This window comes from Halichoerus grypus, chromosome 6, assembly GCF_964656455.1.
Source record: "Halichoerus grypus chromosome 6, mHalGry1.hap1.1, whole genome shotgun sequence".
NCBI classification, from domain to species: domain Eukaryota; kingdom Metazoa; phylum Chordata; class Mammalia; order Carnivora; family Phocidae; genus Halichoerus; species Halichoerus grypus.
In genome coordinates, this window is record NC_135717.1 from 104219214 (window position 1) to 104240979 (window position 21766).

Sequence of the window (21766 nt, forward strand, 5' to 3'; positions counted from 1 at the left end):
AGAGTTCAATAGAAATAGCATTATTAGAAATAAACAAGGCCTCATGCCAACAGTAATCAAGATAAGGACATAAGGGGTACTTGGGTGGTTCAGTCAGTTAAGCATTCGACTCTTGATTTCAGCTCAGGTCATGATCTCAGGGTCATGGGATTGAGCCCTGTGTCAGGCTCCATGCTCAGCACGGAGTGTGCTTGGGATTCTCTCTCTCCCTCTGCCCCTCCCTGCTGCTCATCCTCTCTTTCTTTCTCTCTCTCAAATAAATAAATAAATCTTTAAAAAAAAAATAAGAATATAAGACTATTCATAGCTCACTCATCCTTGTGATTATATAATTTGACCATCAATACATGGTGGTATCTCTTATGTTTTCTATTATCACAGCAAAGATTTGTTCATAAAGCATCTTCTTTTCTCTCCTCCTTCAACTTTATTCTTCTTCCTCTCCTTTCTGTCCTCCCCATCACCACCCTTCTTCCTTCTCTCCTCCCATCCTCTTCCTCTCCCTTTCTTTTTCCCCTTTTCTCTTTCTTTCTCTGGAAGAGGGGGGGTTAAAAGTAAGACTCCTGAGTTAGGGTAAAATAAAGATTTTCAAGGTGTTAAATTTATTTCAGGGGCCCCTGGCTGGCTCAGTCAGGGGAACATCCCACTCTTGATCTCGGAGTCATGAGTTTGAGCCCCAGGTTGTGTGTAGAGATTACTTAAAAAATAAATAAATAAATTTGTTTATTTCAGTAAACCCTTACCAGCATTAATCTTTCAGGGGGGAGAAAGTATAATGTTTTATTTAGATTATCTATAAAGTTGAATTTTGTGTGTGGGGGGGCATTTGGATTTCCTCCTGTATGAATTATTGTCTCATACTCTTTGCACATTTAATAGCATTTTTGCATAGTTTATACCTGGCTCCATCAAAGGAGGGGATTACCACTCAATGTCTGTAACTTAAAAGAAATGGGATCTTATTACTTACTTAAGTAAGGGAAAATTATATGATCAGGCACAGTATCCTTAAAGACAGCAAACTCCTTGACTTATGAGGTTCTTGGGAAGCATTTGTCTAGTGGTTGTATTGATTATAGAGGCAAGAGTGGGTTTACATCAGCCTTAGAAATGTGACTTCTGCTAGTTACAGAGAAGAGAGTGGCTTATTCTGGTAAGCCTTTGTGGGGGCGCAGGGCAGACCACCCCAAAATATGCCACAATGACACAATGATTATTTTGAATTACTTGAAAAGCAGACAGTGCAAGAAGGGCATCTTGACCCTCTGTCTCCCTGAGTGCAGGAAATAATTCTCCCATGTGAAGGGCGCCCCCACCTTTACCTGGAGACTGAGAGAAGTATCGTTATCACCAGAGATGAGATTTCAGGGTTGAAGAAACCTATATAGACAAACCTTGTTACTTCTACTAATTTACTATCTCAGCCCAAATTCTCTTTAGAATTCCTTATTAATTAAAGGTCACAGTTTTCTTTGTCCTATCAATTCCTCACAGATTTCTGTTTCTGTGTCTAAAGCATATAAAAACTGCCTGTCTTGTTCATTTCTTTGGGTCTCAATTTTACCATTGGGCCTCCATGTGCACCTAATTAAGCTTTTTTTTTTCTTTTTAATTCTGTTAATCTGTCTCATGTTAATTTAATTCCTAGACCAGCCAGATGAATCTTGAAGGATAGAGAAAATTTTTCCTCCCCAACACCTTGCTGACTAGCTGGCTTTCAGGAATATTGGGCTGTCTCTGATTGGCTTTCAAAGGCATTTTCACAAAAGCAAATCAATTAACAGGGTTGCTTGTTATCATGGCTATAGAACTGTGAATCCTTCTTTGAGGAGCCTAAAAACTTTCTAATACTCGGTTTTTTATATTAAAGTTATTAAGCTTTTGTCATGTTATTTAAATTTTTGTTTTTGGTTTGTCTTTTAATTTGGAGATTCTTCAAATGTAAAAATCTATAGTTTGTCAGATTCCCTTGTCTTTATGCTGCCTATCCTTTCAGTTTAAAATCTTTCAGAGCTCCTGGCATATGATAGGAATTTTCCATTTTTTATCAATAATTTTCATTTTCAAAACAACTCTTTGTACTGATTTATAATAGCCTCATATCTGTATATTTTGCTTCCCCTAAAATTCCAAGCTCCATGAGGTCAGGGTTATATCATTTATTTTTTCTGCCACAGCACATATTACGGTATATGTGAGGTATGTGAGTTGGCAGTGTGAAGCCTGGATTGGAACAGGATTAAAGACTGTAGGCTATCTATTGGGGTAAGAGTAGTAAGAGTTGATGTAAACCAAGGACAAGTTGGATATAGGAAAAGATTCGAGAAGAGGTAAATGAGGATCCAAATTTGATAGAACTTAACTTGTTCACAAAACTAATTCTTTCAGGTAGCAAAAATTTCTATCATATTTTTTTTAATAATTCCACTCTTTTTTTTGTTTGTTATTAATTCAGTGGATTGGAAATAGTAGAGTTCTCTTGTGGGATCTTAGTAAAGTAAGATGGTTAAGCATAAAGACTTGTCTTGTAAAAAGAGTCCCTAACAACTGAACTTAATAAATCCCAGAGGATTAGAAGACTGAGGACTCAAGTGGCAGCTTTATTTAAATGGCTACTTCTAAACTTAGCGGACAAAAGTAACCATTATTAGTGTGTTTACCCTAGGGTAGTCCCCAAAGGTACCTAAATCCCCAAGCCATACTGAAGCCATCCTAAGGGTAATGAAGATCAAGTTTTCCTTTTCCCAAAAGAATCTCAAAAATTTTTGTACTTCTTGTATTAGGTTAAAAGACAGAATATTCTACATCTGGACTTCCCATTATGTGAGATAATGAATTTCCTCATGATGGTGAAAGAAAGGAGAGGAAAGGAAAAGAGAAGAAAAGAAAGGGAAGGAAGGAATGGAGGGAGGAAAGAAAGAGGCAGAGTGGAAGGAAGGAGTGAGGAAGGAAGGAAGGAAGAAAGAAAAGTAAACAAAAAAGGAGAAAGCAAGTAGCCTAGAAATGAAAAGTCATACTCAGTGACCTAACAGATGTGAAAGAGTAAAGCCTGGAGTCTAGGTTTCCTTGAAAAAAAGTGCTCTGCCAGTTATGGGCTAATTGTATAATGCTATAGTTTGGGGATGCAAAGAGATCTAGAAGCAACCTAGTTCAACTCCTTCACTTTTTAAAGAAAAAAATCAAATGTTTAAAGGTTAAATTACTTGCTAGTAAGTACTAGGATTGGAACTATAATTCAGATCTTCCGATTCATAAACTAGTGGTGTGTAGTTTATGAGATGCTTCATTACACACCCCAACCCCTGTCTCTTAGTTCAATAACTAATAGGTGAGAGAGCATACTCAGCTAAACAAAGAGTTTAGCTACCTTTTAATGACTCTGGATAAGATGATCACTCTGGATGAATTCCTGAGGATGTAATTAATATTTCCCAGGAGTACTAAAGTCAATTTTTCAATTCCTTATGCACCTCACATGATCAAGCTTTGTTAGGTTCTATGAGGAAGATAAATCATTTATGGTGGCTCTGGTAAATATATACTTTGCTTCCTACATCTGGCAAAATAATGAATGGGTATGGAAAACAAAGTTTTTAAGAAAAAATGGCTTTATCTTGGTTAAGTGTGACTTTTCCTGGTAGGACATACATACTATTCATTTGCAGTAGTCAAAGACAAAAACTACACAGGTAAGAAGAATGATTTTATTCAGATCAGAGTATCTCAGTAGGATGGTATTGCCTTAGACTTTTATGGGCAGGGATAAACAAGCTGGGGTGATTTACAGTGGAGGTTGTTTTGTAAGCAGGGGAAGTCTCAGTCAGTTATTGGAACAAATATTTTTCTCTCTAGTTGGCTAGTTTCAAGGAGACAAATAGTTCTAATCTTAGCTGAAAATCAGGAGACAAAGAATGGGAAGTTGGCGAGGTAGAAAGCAGGTTCAGGCAAAGGGGAAGAGTATATGTCTGGCCTTGTCACAGCCTTTACCCAATCAACAATTACTGAATCACTCATTCTTTCTTTCTTTTTTTTTTTTTTTAAAGGAATTTCTTTTCTCTCTTTTTTTTTAAGATTTTATTTATTTTAGAGAGAGACAGAACACAAGCGGCAGGGGGTGGGGGAGGTTGGCGGGGGTTGGGTGTGGGGAGCAGAGGAAGAGGGAGGAGGAGGAGAGAATTTCCAGCAGACTCTAAGCACAGAGCCCAACATGGGACTTAATCTCACGACCCTGAGATCATGACCTGAGCCAAAACCAAGAGTTGGACACTTAACCAACTGAGCCACCCAGGTGTCCCTGAATCACTCATTATTTCTTGATTAAACTAGAAGGTTATGTCTATATATCCACCAGAATGAGTGAGTTTAAGGTTAATAACACCACATATTGGTGAGAAAGTGAGCAATGGGAACCTTTGTGCCCTGTTGTTGGGAGTGTAAACTGGGACAACTTCTTTGAGAAACAGTTTGACATTAAACATACCCAACAACTCCAAAATTCCACTTCTATCAATCCAAAAGAATATAACTTATTAATAAAAAAGGACATCTGGAGGGCAGGCTCACATAAATATTTTGAATAGAAGAATAAACATAGGGGACATGTTCTCCTAGATATCCAAATATAAAGTTATTAAAACATCATATTGAAGCAGTTATAAACAAATTGACCACTGAAAGGGAAGAAAGTTCAGAAGCAGTTAAGGACATATGTTTATATTGTGTAACCTTAAAGACATATATTTATACTATGTAGTTATATTATACAATATATTTATATTGTATAGTTATCTGAAGTTTTATCTCAAATCAGTGGAGAAAAATGAACAATTCAGTAAGTGGTGTTTTGTCTGTTCTGATGAAAAAAAAGATTCATACATCACATCAAAAATAATAAATATTTTGAGGGGCACCTGGCTGGCTCAGTGGGAAGAGCATGTGACTCTTGATCTGCGAGTGGTGAGTTTGAGCCCCACGTTGGGTGCAGAGATTACTTAAATCAATGAAACTTAAAATAATAATAATAATAATAATAATAATAAATATTTGGGGAGGGAGAGACTTAAAAATCTAAAGATAAAGATATAAGGTTGTCAGAAAAAAATTTGTAGGAGAATACATTTATAATTTTGAAGTGACAGGGTGTGTGTGTGTGTGCACGTGCATGTGTGTACCTTAAATATACATTGTATATTTTTGTACATATATTTATTTGCATATTGTATATATATTTGTATATATATTTAAAGAAAATTTATCTCAAACGTGGAAAGAGGTAATATGATAATTAGTTGTTTTTTTAATACACACTAAGTCTGCTTGCCCTCACGTTGCCTGAAACTAGGTTCACCTCTTGTGGGTGTTGAGCCAAAAAGATACAACCACGACAAAGAATAGGAAAAGGAAGGGTTTTACTTGCAACAAGTAAAGGAGAACACCGGGGCTATTTCCCAAATGAACAAATCTAGGGAAGTTTTAAGCTGAGGATACATATATATTCATGAAAGGGCTTGTGCAATGGAGAATTTAACATGGAACTGGGGCAAAAGTCATCTTAAGGTGACAGAGTTTAGGTCTTAGTTGATCGAAATTATGAGGGCCAGTAAGGGTCAAAATCGTCAATTCTCTGGCTCCAGCAGGTCTGGTATTTGAGTGCTCAAAGGGGTTTAAATCCTGCAAAGATAACTCAAGAATGTGCATAAGGTCAATCTTTACTTTTGAACTAGCACTGGGAGTTTTACTACTGATTTATTGTCTCTGATATGATTAGGCTATCTCCTGGCCTGATAGTGGCAGTTTGTTCTTACATTCTTTTGTTCTCTTAAAATCATTAACTACTGAGGTCTATTCTTCTGCCATTTCAACATATCCCAGGAAATTCTGCAAGAAATGTGCTGTGGACAAGCAGTGCTGATCAAACAGAGATCACAAGATGGCCGGGCTCTAAAATGACTTTTCTTATGTCAAGAAAGCTATGTCTCATCTTTCTTTTTCTGGAGACGCCCCTAACTCTGCCTACACTAATGTGATACTCTTGGGAAATGACACTATATATTTGACAATAATCAATATCTGATGAAGGTGCAGAAAGACAACTACTCTATAAGATTAGAAGTTAACATGTAAACCTATAAGTTGTTAGGATACTACTTACTACCTGGTAGAGATGTTAACCCCAAATATGATAGGCCTTTATTGCTCTTTTTACAGCTAATTTTGCAGTCTTATTTGGCATTTCTTTCTCCTCTGACCATATAAATAAGACTGTTCTTCAAAAGCTTCTCAAGCCAGCTCTTTACTTAGCTGCTGGTTCCTTCACAATTCAATAACAGCTTGGTATGTGCTGGGGTGCCTGGGTGGCTCAGTTGGTTAAGCATCTGCCTTCCGCTCAGGTTCATGATCCCAGGTTCCTGGGATCCAGCCCTGTGTCGAGCTTCCTGCTCAGCAGGTAGTCTGCTTCTCCCTCTGCCCCTCTGCCCCTCTGCCTCCGTGCTTGTGCTCTCTCTCTCTCAAATAAATTAAAAAAACAACAAAAAAAAGCTTTGCATGTACGAACAGATTTATCTGAGAATTTTGCCTTTCAATATAATTGTATATTCACAGACAAGGTTCTGGAAGGAATGTACAAAAGAAAATTGGACAGTTGTTTTACTTTCTGAGGATGCAAGTAGGAAATTGAATTTTTACATTTCTTTATTATTTTTATATTTTATTACTTTTGTATTTTAAATGTCCCTTAATTTTTACATTTTTTTATTACTTTTGTATTTTAAACATTCCTTAATAACAAAAATGTTATTGTGTCGATAAAAAGGTAGTAAAAGCAAAGAAAATAGAATGTCTCCATGAACTCTGTGTTCACTAAAGAAATGATTTAGCAGGGCGCTTGGGTGGCTCAGTTGGTTGGGCGACTGCCTTCAGGTCAGGTCATGATCCTGGAGTCCTGGGATCGAGTCCCGCATCGGGCTCTCTGCTCAGCGGGGAGCCTGCTTCTCCCTCTGACCCTCCCCCCTCTCATGTACTCTCTCTCATTCTCGCTCTCTCAAATAAATAAATAAATAAATCTTAAAAAAAAAAAAGAAATGATTTAGCAAACTATGATTTTTTTTTCCCTTGGAAAAATATTCAATCATTAAAATTATGTTTGTGAAGATTCTATTTTATTTTAATGATTTTATTTTTAAAAATTTATTTTTTGTTTATTTTTTAAAGATTTTATTTATTTATTTGAGAGAGAGAGAGAGTGTGAGAGACAGCACGAGTGGGGAGGAGGGGCAGAGGGAGAGGGAGAAACAGAATCCCTGCTGCTAGCAGGGAGCCCGATGTGGGGCTCAATCCCAGGACCCCAGGATCATGAACTGAGTGGAAGGCAGATGCTTAACCGACTGAGCTACCCAGGTGACCCTAAAGATTTTATTTTTAAGTACTCTCTATACCCAATGTAGGGCTCAAAGTCACATGCTCTACCTACTAATCCAACCAGGCACCCCAAATATTACATTTTAACATGTAAAACTATTATTTAAAAAAAAAAAAACTATGAATAGAAAAGAAATCATGGGAGGGAAAAAATATATTCATGATAGTTATCTTTGGGTAATAGGCTATTAATATTTTATTTTATTTTTCAGTATTTTCCTCATTGTTTAATGAGCACATTACTTTAATAATGAGGAAAACATTGATACTAACAGAACATAGCATGTTTCAGCATGCTCTAACTCTTTTCTTTGAGGATGTGTGATGCAATAGTTTGGCCTTTGTGACTTTTACAAAAACTTAGAATTTGTGTTCCCTCCCACAACTAATAATTTTACCTCACATAATGGGTGACTTTTTTTTTTTTTTTGAAAGGAGTGCAGGTTAACACTTTAAACTGTGATTGAATTAAAGTCTTGCAAGTTTTGACTAAGAAGACAACATTTCTGTACTGTGTTGTTAATCAAAGGAACTTCTTCATATGGTTTGTTTATTCAGAAAATATTTTTTTAATAGACATGGGAAGGAAAAAAGTTCTTCCTTATTAGGTTTAATACCTGGGCGTATGCAAATTAAATAACAACAGGAGAAAAGGAACTCTTTTTTTTTTTTTTAATGTGTGTAGGAGATCACAGAAAAGAAGTGCAACTCAGAGAAGCAGAGCTTATATACTCTTTTAACAAAAGAAAGGGAGTTTGGGCTTCAAAAGACAATACACGGTGGGAAAGTGCAACTAGTGGAAGATAAGGGCTATTTTAATAAGGTTTTGTTTATGCAAACTCATCCTGGGGATGGTTCCTTGGCTTGGACAATAAAAGTCACTCTTGTCTCTCTGGTGGTGGTGGTGGTTGGGGGTGGGGGTGTGATTCTTAATGTCTTCAGCACAAAAATAATCCTTATGCTTGGGGTGCCTGGGTGGCTCAGTTGGTTAGGCATCTGCCTTTGGCTCCGGTCATGGTCCTGGGGTCCTGAGATGGAGCCCCACATGGGGCTCCCTGCTCAGCTGGGAGCCTGCTTCTCCCTCTCTCTCTGCACCCTATACTGACTTTCAGCATGAAAAAAATGACGACTGCTTCACTTAAGCCTTCTAAAACATGCTCCTATTTCTCCTGTGGCCAACTATAACTCAGAATCATGCAGAGAAGTCATGCAGGATAAGTTAGTTTGAAGTTGGGTGAGTTAGTATAGTGCAAAGTCATGGTACTCCTTGTATTGTTTGTAATCCTGCCTACTTCAGTCTGAAACTGAAAACATAGAGGAAAAAACAAACCGTACAATTCAGATATTTTAAGCCTAGCTCTTTTATTTTGAAACTTGGGGACTTCTAATAGCAAAAATTCACTTTCTATATTCTATCTGACGAATTTGTAGTTAAGAAAACAAGTATTATTTACTTCAGAACATGTAATTTCAAGTGAATCATGTATCACAGCATATAGAAATTTGTTTAGCAAAGGGCTATCAAACTCATGTGGAGAACTGGCCTCTGGAGAGTGTTGGGTCCAAGAAAATCTGAGAGGGTTGTAACAGCATGTCCAGCATGACAGTCTTCTTATTTGGTCCTCAACAAGGGATTTCTTATTTATTTATTTATTTTAAAGATTTTTATTTATTTATTAGAGTGAGAGATCACTAGCTGGGGGAGAGGCAGAGGCAGAGAGACACAGACTCCCCGCTGAGCATGGAGCCTGATGAAGGGCTCAATCCAGGACCCTGAGATCATGACCTGAGCTGAAGTCAAATGCTTAGCCAAGAGCCACACAGGCGCCCCTACAGAAGGCTTTAGATACGGATCATCTAAAGGAGTTTCAAAGAAATGAGAGTGAGGTAGGTACAATTCCCAAATAATCCCATAACAGTTAAGAGGTTTGCCTTCTTTTGAATGAGGAATAACAGCGGTGGGTTCTAGAGTGTCCCTGCAATGGATAAATAGGTACAGGGGAGAGGAGATGATTTTGATGCGGGAGATCGAGGTTTTTGTCTCACGGAGTCAAAGAATGAATCTCATGGACAAAGGAGAGTGAGTAAAGCAATAGAAGTTTATTTATTTATTTTTTTAAATATTTTTGTTTGTTTGTTTTTAAAGATTCTATTTATTTATTTGACAGAGAGAGACACAGTGAGAGACACAACAAGAGAGGGAACGCAAGCAGGGGGAGTGGGAGAGGGAGAAGCAGGCTTCTCGCCTAGCAGCAAGCCCGATGCGGGGCTCGATCCCAGGACCCTGGGATCATGACCTGAGCCGAAGGCAGACGCCCAATGACTGAGCCACCCAGGCACCCCAGCAGTAGAAGTTTATTAAACAAGGATACAGAAAAAAAGTTCTCAAGAGGAAGAGGGGTCTTAACAGGGTTGCCACTGAGGGCTTTTAGGGATGGTCTTTTGTAGAAAGCTAACCAGGGAACTTAAGTCTTTTTAACATCTCTATTGATAGCACCATTGAGTAAGAACTAGGGATAACACCTTCAAGGATTACTTCCTTTTCAGGGTCCAGTAATTCTTGTTATAACAGCTCCTTGTGACCAACCAAGACCCCACCTCTGACACCTAGGGCAGGGTGGTCTGGTTTGTTCCCTTATCTCTGGTTTCCTTTCATCTCCCACATTTTGAATTTTGGGAGCCTGATCCCATGGCCCCCTACCTATCTCTCCCTACCTAGCTCTGCCTGTCCCTTATTCAGTTTTTTAGGAAGCCAATCTAGAGGCAGAAAAATGCAGCTATTTTCAGTTAAGAATAAAGTCTGAGCAGCGTCAGGGACCATGAGGTTAAGTGCAGGTAATAAGGCTAAGTCACCAAACCGTGGCAACTGATGTCATCACACCCACGCTAGGGGAGTGACCTTTTGCAATGGAGTCAAATAAGGGGACATAATCAATGGGTCTCTGATGTCCATTATGCTGTTGTTAAGACCCCTAGAGTTTGTCCTGATTTTTTTATATACAAATAGAAAGAAAGGGTTGTGACAATTAGGGAACCCAAGGGTAGTGAGTCTACTCAGGGCAAAGACCCAGGTGTGTGTAGGAGCCAACGGCCGGCTATCCTTTGGCATGAAGATTACTTCAAGTTAAAAAGCAACCAAAACCCAATAGATTCAGGAAAAGCTCTTTACCTCCCTCTCAATTGTCTAAAAAGAATTTAGATAGGCAACCTGCTCCAGGAAGAGAGCTAATCAGCACCACATTTGGAGAGGAACTAGGTATGGTAGACAGGGCCTGTTTGAGCCAAGTCCTCTATATCTCATTATTTCTGAGTGATCCAGCAAACATTTGTTTACCATTTACTTTTTTTCATCTTCCCGTGGATTGCATGCATTTCTTCCCTCTGAAGTCCCAGACCCCAACCCCTTTTCCTTAGTTAAAAATGACATGTATACCTCATTTTTGCCTGACCATCTGTGGAATTTCCATGTCTATGTAGAGTCCCTGTACATACAAAAGTAAATTTGATTTTTTTCCCTGTTAATCTGTCTCATATCAATTTGATTCTTAGTCTGGCTAGAAGGACATTGGAAGGAATAGGAAATTCCTGATCCCTGACATGTGTCAACTAAAGATCATATAAAGGGACAACCAGTACCAAAAGTTAGGAATATGATATCTACAATATCCCAGGAGTCCAAGAACTCTTCTACATTATGCTTTGGTCATTAGCAAGGTAAAGTCATGAAGAGCTTCCACTGTGATGGGAAAGAAACCCTCCATTTTGTGCAATAATGTCATGACCAAGATATCATTTCCTGCCCTTACAGAAACAATGTTTATTGGAGAATGCCAGGTATGAGAAGTCTACAAATGAACAGTATCACTTGTGAAAGGATGGCATCTTAGCAGGAGGGGTCAGTTGAAGTTTGGCTAATTTGGGGAACAGAATGTCAAAGATGGATCCTTAAGAAAGAGAGGAAAAATTTTTGTGGATTGGTTATCATTGTTTGGTTGAGAGTGAAGCAGGCGATGAGGTTCTTCTCTTATGGAGTCGAAGAATGAATCTCGCGGACAAGGGAGAGTGAGCAAAGCAATAGAGTTTTATTAAGCAAAGATACAGAGAAAGCTCTTGGGAGTGAGAGGGGTCCTGACCAGGGGTTGCCAATGAGGGCTTTTATTGGCATTGTTTTATTTAACACTGACCAGGAAACTTGTAGCCTTGCAATTCCCATGACGTCTTTTGTTGAGCAAGGATTTATGAGAACATCTTTGATGGTTAACTTTTTCTTTGAGGACTGGTCATTTTTTGGTGTGTGGTCATTTTCTATTTTCTGTGGTCACAATGTAATTATCATCAAACATTTCAACCCTAGTGGCTAGGGCAGGGTGGTCTGATTTTTCTTCCTGATTTTTGTTTTTGTTCTGTCTCAGTGCCTACATACCTGAAATACCCTCAGAGCCTAATTGGGGCCCTTATTCTTTCCCTACCTAAAGTCCCATCCTTTCCCTATTCATTCCTCCCCTTGGAAGAGGATCCCTAACTGCCATTAGGGAGTAAGGATGATGACAGCTCTGACTTCTTCATGCTGGAAAGGGAGGGTGTGAGGGTATGGCAGTCAAAGTCTACCCAGGGGTTGGTCAGGAGGTCCATGGTGTATGGCTCTGGGGAGATGTTGAAAGGCAGGAGGCGACACAGCCATCGTAAAAAACAGAGAGAAAAACACAAACCAACGATTATTTCCACCAGCAAAATAGCATCCCTGAAATAATGACCCCATTCTCCAAGCCAGTGGAACGATCCAGAAGAGACCCTGATTTTGTCCAGTTCGGCTCGAATGTCGCTTATTAATTGTGAGACTTTATGAGAATTGTCAGCTACATTAAAACAGCACATGTGTGGAACCTCTTTACAACCTAAGTGATGAAGAAGTAGTAAGTAATCAAAGGTTGCCCGATTCTCCAGAAGTCCTGCCCTAACTTCACTCAGTTCTTGATTTAGAGCATCTAACTCTTAGGCCATGTCATTTAAGGTTCACTGAATAGGCAGTTTGTTTTATCTCATGGTATAAGACTTTTCCAAGTGCTGGGAGTCCCACCAGGGAGAGGGCCAATGCTGCTGTTTCCCTATCTGATATGAGAGCCACATTATCATTGCAATAGGGGCTAGGGTGGGGTGGGATGAAGCAACTCTTCTTGATAATGTGTCCCTGGGTGTGACATGATCAATAATCCTAGTTCGCCTATAGAACACAGCCCTGAGAATTGTTTAGGGATGATGTAATAGGCCATACAGACACAAAACAGATCCCATCCTCTAGGAAGGTATAAGTTACTAGTTGTGGGTGGGAAGTGTAAGGTAAAGTTGTATTGAGTAGTAGGCTCATTATTGGCTATGCATATGCAGTTGGCTCTGATTATGTTTTAGATATACTGGGGACCTGAATTGCAGGGAAGTATTCCAAACTGAGTGGCAAGACTCTTGTTGAGTTGTAAAACTTTGGCTTGGGTGGCCCCCACACCTACCAGGCTATTGAAAAGCAAGTTTTGGGGATGCCTGGATGGCTCAGTCGGTTGAGTGGCTGCCTTCGGTTCAGGTCATGGTCCCAGGGTCCTGGGATTGAGTCCCGCATCAGGCTCCTTGCTATGCGGGGAGCCTGCTTCTCCTTCTGCCTGCCGCTCCCCCTGCTTGTGCTTGCTCTCTTTCTCTCCCTCTCTCCCTGACAAATAAATAAATAAAATCTTAAAAAAAAAAAAAAAAGGAAAGAAAAGCAAGTTTTGTGGGGAGTTACCCTTGGCAACACAAAATTGAGATTGATTCATAATATCTAGAGCCATATGTATCCAAAAGTTGGATGGGGCCAACGGTCTTATGGGGTCTGGGTTTATAGTAACCATAATGGGAAGGGAACTTTTATAATAAGTATTGGGAGATCCTTTTTGTGTATTCTCCTGCATCTAATAATGTATTGGAGGCCAACTGCATGTGCATACCCTGTAATGAGCCTACTACTCAATGCAACTTTACTTTACATTTCCCATCCCCAACTGGTAACTTACACCTACCTAGAGGATGGGATCTGTTTTGTCAAGAAGAGTGGAAGGTGATAATAGGTAGGGGCTATGGTCATGTGCAAGAAGGTGTGATGAGGAACAGCTGTGGGGACAAGAACAGTAACGGGTGTGAAAAACTCTCAGAGCGTCAGTGTCTCTAACAACATTCAATGTCACTGGGATGTGACCACTGAGAATGAACTGACCTAACAAGACTGGGCTGAAATTCAGTCTTTAAAAACTAGTTCCCTACCGTGGTAGAATTTATCCTCCCTGACCATGAATCTGAACAGAATAGTAGTTTCAACAAAGAATGAATTGATTAACTGGGTGATGGACACTGGGGAGGGTATGTGCTCTGGTAAGCGCTGTGAATTGTGCAAGACTGTTGAATCTCAGATCTGTACCTCTGAAACAAATAATGCAATATATGTTAAGAAAGAAAAAAAGAAGAAGAAGAATGTAGCAGGAGGGGAAGAATGAAGGGGGGGAAATCGGAGGGGGAGAAGAACCATGAGAGACGATGGACTCTGAAAAACAAACTGAGGGTTCTAGAGGGGAGGGGGGTGGGGGGATGGGTTAGCCTGGTGATGGGTATTGGGGAGGGCACGTTCTGCATGGAGCACTGGGTGTTATGCACAAACAATGAATCATGGAACACTATATCTAAAACTAATGATGTAATGTATGGGGATTAACATAACAATAAAAAAATTAAAAAAAAAAAAGAATGAATTGATTAATTATTAGCATCTTACATTCAATCTCCCAAACTCAAAGCTCTTAGCATCTGAATTGCTGGGCTATTTTCCTTTTTGACTGCTGAACCCTATGGCCACCTCCTACCCTCCTTGCTTTTTGTTTTCCCAAATTGGCCTTGAATTTTGTTTTCCAGTTCGTAATTCAACTCACCTGATCCTTTTGACTGTTCAAATAAACACAACAAGGAGATCACTTTACATAAATTGAGAAGTAAATAGCCATTGTTAATGATGAGGAAAGGATAACTTTCAGGGTGTTAATGGAAATTGTTATAGCCTTAAAAGGAAATAATCTGGCAATACCTGTTATGTTAAAATTACAATTCAACCCAACAGTCTTCCTCCTGGGAATCCTTCCAATACTTATGGATTGTTCATAAGCGGCAAAAATTGGAAACAAAGTGAATTTCAATTGGATAATGATACATTTTAACTAGTTATTAAAAATGACTTATAGCAACTTCCATGACCTGGAGGCCAAATCAGAGAAGTGTGTACCATATGCTATTTAATAAAATGGTGACTAACATCTCTCTGTATGGACATATGTTTATTAATACTTGGTTGAGTGGGCATGGAGAAAAGTACTGAGTATACATGGATGAAGGGGAATTGGTGGTTCATCCCTGTACCCAAACCATGTGTATTATTATTGAATAAGTCTTGAAATCAAGTTGTGAAAGTCCTTTAAGTGTTTTTCAGGATGGTTTTTGCTGTTCTCGTTCCTTTCTATTTCCAGGCTCAAGTCTCCAATTATCCTCTTCTTGTCAAATCCCAAGGAGATTTTCCTATTTACTCTTCCTTGATATGTAACAAATGGAACATTTTTTACTCACCTAGCCCATTCTCTTTCTTCGCCTGTGTAACAACATTCTCCTGGTTTTCCTTCTTTCTTTCTGGCTATTCCTTTGTCTCTTTAAGGCTTACCCTTTTCTCTTGCCATTAAACTTTAGAGTTTTTTGAAGCTTGGTCTTCATCTCGTTTCTCATTTTTCATTTCACATAAGGTAATACTCCTTCATATCCAGAGTTTTAATAAACTTTTAAAAGATTGAAATTTACTTCTCTCTCAGTGAAATAATCTAGCTGTTCCAGGCTGGTGGAGAGTTCTTCTTTATAGATCTTTCAGTATCTATCTTCCTTCCACTTTGTTCCTTAAACATTGTCTTGGGTAGGGGTTATAACCTGGAGTCCGTTATATTACTTCTCTATTATGCCATAATAAATTACTACAAACTGAGCTGCTTAAACAACACCTACTTATTATCTCACAGAGTTCACTTCCATGCCCATTCAGGCTGTTGGCAGAATTTACTTCCTTTTCATGTTTTCCTTGTGGTCCCCTCCATTCAAGCCAGCAACAGTGAGTTGAGCTTCTCTTGTGCTTTCAATCTCAGATTTCCACCTCTGCCACATCTCCCTGGCCTCCTCCCCCATCTTCCTCTTCTGCTTTTAAGGGCTCATATGATTACATTGGGCTGAATCCACCCAGATAATCCAGACTCATTTGCTTATTTTAAGGTCAGCTGATTAGTAATCCTAGTTATCTCTGTAAAATCCCTTTTGTGTGTAAGTAACATAACCATGGAGTAACATCAGGAGGTAAAGATTACAGGGGCCAAAATTCTGACTACTACATTCATGGATAAAATTTAGTAATACCATGGATTTGGATGGTGAAGGAGTTTGGGACAGTGGGACAAACCCACGCCCCCCGCCCCCACTTTGGCATTTGGCATGTGGACTATTTTGAGCTGAAGGCAATCAAGACCTTGTGGGCTTAGGAGAAACTTTTGCCCCTCCCTTTACTATATAGAAGAATCTAAATTGGAGGGTCTTTCCAGAATAGTAAGGGTTATTAGCAAATATAAATTTTATCTGAGTGACCCATCTGTATGGCAGGGCAAACATCTAATTACCAAACATCTGCTCTTTTCTTATCACCCTGTGAATTACATTCCTTTCCTCTGAAGTCCCAGACCCCTACCCCATTCCCCTTAGTTCAGAATGACACAGAATACCTCATTTTGCCTATCTTTGGAATTTCCATGTCTATGTGGATTCCTCATACATATGCTGTTAAATTTGATTTTCTCCAGTTAATCTGTCTCATGTCAATTTGATTCTTAATCCAGTTAGAAGGACCCTTGAAGGGGACCTTGCTCCTTTGAAGGAATACTTGCTCCCTGATAATGGCAAAACAATTAACTCTATTTTCACTATTTTCATATCCTTTGTCGATCAATCAAGAAGAGGCTGTGAAGCAACCATAGTGTTTATTTGGGGTCTTAGGTGTTGCAATCTGGAAAACACAGAGTCCATCGAAATCCAAAGAATGCTTGAATTGGGAATTTGCAAATTATGAGTGGGAATTGCAGGCCTATAAAAGGCAAAAACCACAAGTTAACATAATTTGTTTTGGAAGAATTATAATTGGTGCTGGCAGAATTTCAACTATGTAATATATGATTGGCTATTTAGCCAACAAGTATTGGGTTATCTCTATTTCAGTCCAAAGTAGAAGGATGTGTCCCAGGAGGTGGTCCAGTTGCAATGGACAAAAGTCAAAAGTTCATGGTGTTCTGATAATTGAAATAGGAGATGTGCATAGGCCTTACTTCCTCAATATCCTTTTAACTCTATTTTGAGTGACTATCTTAGCAATAGTTACTTCATTTTGAATCTTCTTTCACATCTTCAATTATGAATATTGGCCAAAAAAAAAAAAAAAATCCACAGTAACATAGCAGTATTAACAGTTTTAACAGTAAATTTGTCACCATAAAAATCACAGATATTTTCATATTTTTAGAGTTAATGCAGATGATCTTGAAACATCATTTCAGTCCATCAGTTAAAAAAAATCAGGTGTTACTGGATCTGCTACTAGATCTTATTTGTTAATAAAGAAATACATATTACCATGTCACAATTAGCTTTTAAAATATTTTGAGAACTTTCATATTGAATTAATTTCCTTTGTAATCTTATGTATTTTCTTTTAAGCATTCCCAAACATTATTCTAAGTAAGAGTCTGTGGGTTCTACTAAGCTACCAAAGAGGTTTATGGCCCCAAAAAGGAAAAGAATTCCTGTCCTCAGGAATTATCTTCCTCTGTATGGTTGAAATTTGGTTATTGCCTTTTCTACATTGCAATCCAAACAAATGAGAATGATAGAGGAATTTTGGGTTAAGGCATTCCCTTAGGCAAAAGTTGCATACAACATTTCTGCTCATATGTCATTTTGAGAACTGAAATGTGGCAATACTTAGCTGCAAGAGAGGCTTGGGGAATGTAGTCTCCAGTTACGTGACCCTGTACCCAGCTAAGTATCACTAACAGGAAGGGGAAACGGAATATAGGGGACATTCAAGAAAAGAAAAAGAAAATCAATGACCTAATTTACAACTTAAATGAATAATAGTCACCTTTTGTACACCACTATAATTTCTTACTATAGACATGCTAATGATGTCATGCACTTTTCTTTTTTTTTTTTTTAAGATTTATTTATTTATTTGAGAGAGAGAGAGAGAGATTGTGTGTGTGTGTGTGCGCACGCAGGGGAAGAGGGGCAGAAGGAGAAAGAGAATTTCAAGCAGACTCCCCATTGAGCACAGAGCCTGACATGGGGCTCAATCTCATGACCCTGAGACCATGACCTGAGCCAGATGCTTAACCGACTGAGCCAACCAGGTGCCCCATGTCATGCACTTTTCTAAAACATGTTTTATAAGTTTAGGAGTTAATAAGCCTTGAGGCTAAGTATTATGCTTTTTGAAAGATTGAGATAGTATCTATAGTCAAATTAATTTTGAATTTTTGCTTTTGAATGTTGAAATTTTGCTTTTGAATGAATGAATGTTGCTTTTGAATAGGGAGAAGATGTGTAATTTATGATAGGAAAGATAGCATAGAGCAATCTAATCTTTTTGGGGAAATCTTTCCTCAGCCTGAACATCTGGATAACAAGATACTTTGGCACACTGTGTTGTAAGTACCTGAAAGAGAAGGCAATGTAGGGGTGCCTGGGTGGCTCAGTCAGTTAAGCATCTGCCTTCGGCTCAGGTCATGATCTCAGGGTCTGCTTCTCCCTCTACCCCTCCTCCCTGCTCGTGATCTCTCTCTCTCTCATGCTCGCTCTCTCAAATAAATAAATAAAATCTTAAAAAAAAAAAAAAAACTTTTAAAGAGAAGGCAGTGTAAGGTCTAGCCCTGGATTAAACATACTTTCAAGTGCTAGAGATTCTGTCTTCCCTTTGCAAGTCTCCTTGCTGGGGATCCTTCAGGGCTGCTATACTGATGAATGCCAGTTGTACTTTAGGATTTGTGGAAAGACCAAACACTTTTGGGAAGTCAGACAAGCTTTACTTATCTAAAGGAGAAAGTCAGCCTAAACACAGACAAGGATACCTGGCAGAGAGATCAGCAACTTCATCCCAAATACAGTTGTAGCTTCCTGGGCATTAAATCTTGCTGGGCATTAAGCCTTCCTTAGGTGGTATAGGAGTGGGGTCTGCGTCAGAATGTCTGGCAATAAAACTACCTCTCCCTTGGGTTGATTTCTCATAGCTGATGTGTGTGGCGTAGGTTCTGGAAAACCCCTTTTCTGAGCCAAGTGCACTTGCACTCCATGTTCCAGGAGAGGGTCTAAGTTATGTATTAGTTTATGTAATGATCTCAATAATCCTATAAAGTAAGTATAGGTATCCCCTGCTTTTCACTCTTTGAAAGGTCTCCTTATGCCACTTGGCTTTTATGAAAGACCTACATTAGTACCTGTTTTCACTAACCCAAAGAAATCTGAAGAGGATTTTTGCTTTCATGAAAAAAAAAGGTGTAAGTGAGAATAGCATTTAGCATTGATTTTACTGCATGTACCCTGAGCAGCCAGAGTGGCACCGGCAAGCTCCTTCCTTGGGAACTACACTGGGTATCTTAGCATTGAGCTGCTGTAGCTTTTAACTATGTCTCTGAGCATCTGTGCTTTATCCCAATTTATTTTGTGCATCTGTTAGCAAGATGTGTCCTAAGGAAAGCCTAAAAGGAGTTGTTTTTTGGGTCTGGGAATGCTCAAAAATGTTTCCATATAAATTAATGGTAATCGCTTCTTCACTTTACACCATTTTGGCTTAGGAAAGTTTTCACAGGAATTCTCTACGTTTGGATAGCAGGAGAAACCTGCATTCCTGTTAATTCTTTTAGAGGCAGGAAAACTGAGCAGAGACAGGTTAAGTGATTTTCCCAAAGTTGTATGTCTAGTGAATGGCAGAGCCAAGATCCAAACCTCAAGGGCAAAGGAATACCCTGCCCTCCCTACAGCAAGAACTAACCACCTCTGCCCTTTCTTATTCTTAACCACTCAGTCATATTCCCTTATTTACTTTTTCCTCTACAAGCCCTCATATAAAAAAGGTCTATTTTCTTTGAGAAGTTTCCCATGCATTAATGGATGTTCTCCCTATTCCAATGGCCTGAAAAAAAATTATCTCCTTCGCTTCACTTGTTGCGCTTTCTTTCACATGTTTTATAGAAAGTTTGCGGACCCCATTCTCTGTATCATTGATTCTGAGACCAGCAGCAACAGCCTATCCTGGGAACTTGTTAGAAATCCACCCTTTCAGCCCTACTTTAGCCCACTGAATTGGCAATTTTGCAGGTGGTGCTCTTTAATCCTTTTGTAACAAGCTCTCTGGACGATTCTGATGCAAGTGAAAGGCAGAGAATCACAGATAGAGACGGTTTCTCCATCAGACACGTGAATGTGCCTCTGCAAATCTCGCCGCCAGGGACTGGAAGGCCGGGCTGGCCACAACCTTATTTACACGGGTGGCACTAGGACCCGGGCGGCGCGGGCCTCACTCCTAACGCCCACGGCCGGGGCGGGGCCAAGCTGTGCGGGGAGCCGGGGCCTCGCTGCTCGACCCGCCCCTGGAGGCGGACCGAGCTGACTTAAACTCTGGGGCCCGGGAGGCCAGACTGTCCTCCCCGCTTGCCCGCGCTGGGCTGTGCGCCCGTCGGTAAGTGTGGCGCCGGGCGACCCTTCGCTCGCCCTCTCGGGTCCCCGGCGGGGCGCTGGGCGCCAGAAGGCCAGGCGCCCGCGGGCTGGGGCCCGGCGCGCAGCGGCGGGCGCTTTTGTTCTGAGTCGAGGACGGAGTCGCGGGGTCGCGAGCGCTCAGGCGGCTCCGGGCCTCGGCCCGGGAGCAGCTCGACCGGCCGCTCCGTTCGTGGCCCTGCGGGCCGCGCGGGGCTGGCCGTGGCCAGCCGCGGACGCCGAGCCCGAGCCGGAGGGCGGCGCCTCGCTGGGTGTTTTCTTTAAATTGCCTTACTCCTTGCGGTGGAGGTCGCGGGTGGAGAGAGCGAGTACGCATTTTGTTCAACTACAAGGCGGTTGTTTAGGCGGTGGGTGTGAGAAAAGCTTATGTTTTTAATTATTTCCTGTCGTCAGCGTGAAAAAAAAATCTTTGTTTTGCATTTACTGTTTCTCGAGCGTTCCTTTCCTCCCCACCTCCATTATGCTGACCCTCCCGAAACAGGATTGCTCGGCTTGTATCTCCAAGTGGCCCGCGAACGCCTCTGTTCCGCAGATGCTTTCTGTTCCTCAGCAGTAGTTACCTCGAGGCATTTTTAAATGCACAAATGCATATCGATTTTAGGTGTTCTCGAGGGATGCGAATGCCCTAAGCAAGTGTCCTTAGGGTCTTGAGTTCAGCAGCAACCTTAACGGGAATCGTTTCAGTGAAAACAATTTATTTGTAATACTTTAAAGAGCCTACTTTTTTTAAAATATAGAGAACAGCCGGTGATGTGATTCAACTTGGGGTGCGTTTGAATAGGCGGGTCGCAAAGCTTGTTAGGGGATTTTTCTGTTTAAGGTTGGCTGTAAACCGTATGTTTTATTCAGTGTTAACATGCACGAATAAGGTTTTAGTTACTTTTTTCCCCTCCGGTACAGTCGGATTCTCTTACTATTCCAGTCAGGAAAATTGCAAAGATAAAGTATTTTTGTCTTAGAATGGCAGGACAGTAGTGAACCTGGAGGACTGAACATGAATTCTAACTTAAACAGTGAATGGTATTTTAGGCCACACCTAGTTTCTATTTCTGTTACTTTGCACACCTAATAAGAATTTTGTAAACTTTGTATGTATTTGGTGCAACCTTAAAGGAGCACAGTTTTGCACAGCAGTGTCCTATCAAGTAAACAGATCAGCATGTGCTTTTATTGTAACTTTAAATTTCATATAAATAAAAATAAACTTTATATTATTATTAATTACAAAATGTTTCTTGCTCTTCCTAGGACCAAAGAAGTAAACACTGTGTGAAGGGGGAACACATGTTCGGAGGGGAAATGGGAACATAAACCATAATAAAAGAGTAAGATTGTACTTATAAGTAAGTATGTTACCTTCAAGTAACCTACTTTAATTTATCTGTTAGGGAATAAAATTATTAATTAAATGAATCAGCATTGGTTAAACATTAAATGGTAGGACACAATGGATTTGATGACAAAGCTTGAGGAGAAATAGTATGGTTGACAAAGCGTAGAG

The 21766-nt window shown here is 39.9% G+C and overlaps 1 protein-coding gene across 16 annotated transcripts in view; it reads left to right on the plus strand.

The window, feature by feature from the left end:
- The first annotated feature begins 20105 nt into the window (after positions 1–20105).
- RESF1 (retroelement silencing factor 1) overlaps positions 20106–21766 on the plus strand; it is a 43130-nt gene continuing 41469 nt past the window's right edge. For 15 of the 16 annotated variants that reach the window (XR_013449136.1, XM_036086971.2, XM_036086973.2 and 12 more), the window contains exons 1-2: positions 20106–20230; positions 21514–21608. The gene's annotated coding sequence lies outside the window, so the exon portion shown is untranslated. Of the gene's footprint in view, positions 20231–20483; positions 20613–21513; positions 21609–21766 lie in introns of those variants that run through there. The other variant, XM_036086957.2, reaches the window with a different exon arrangement.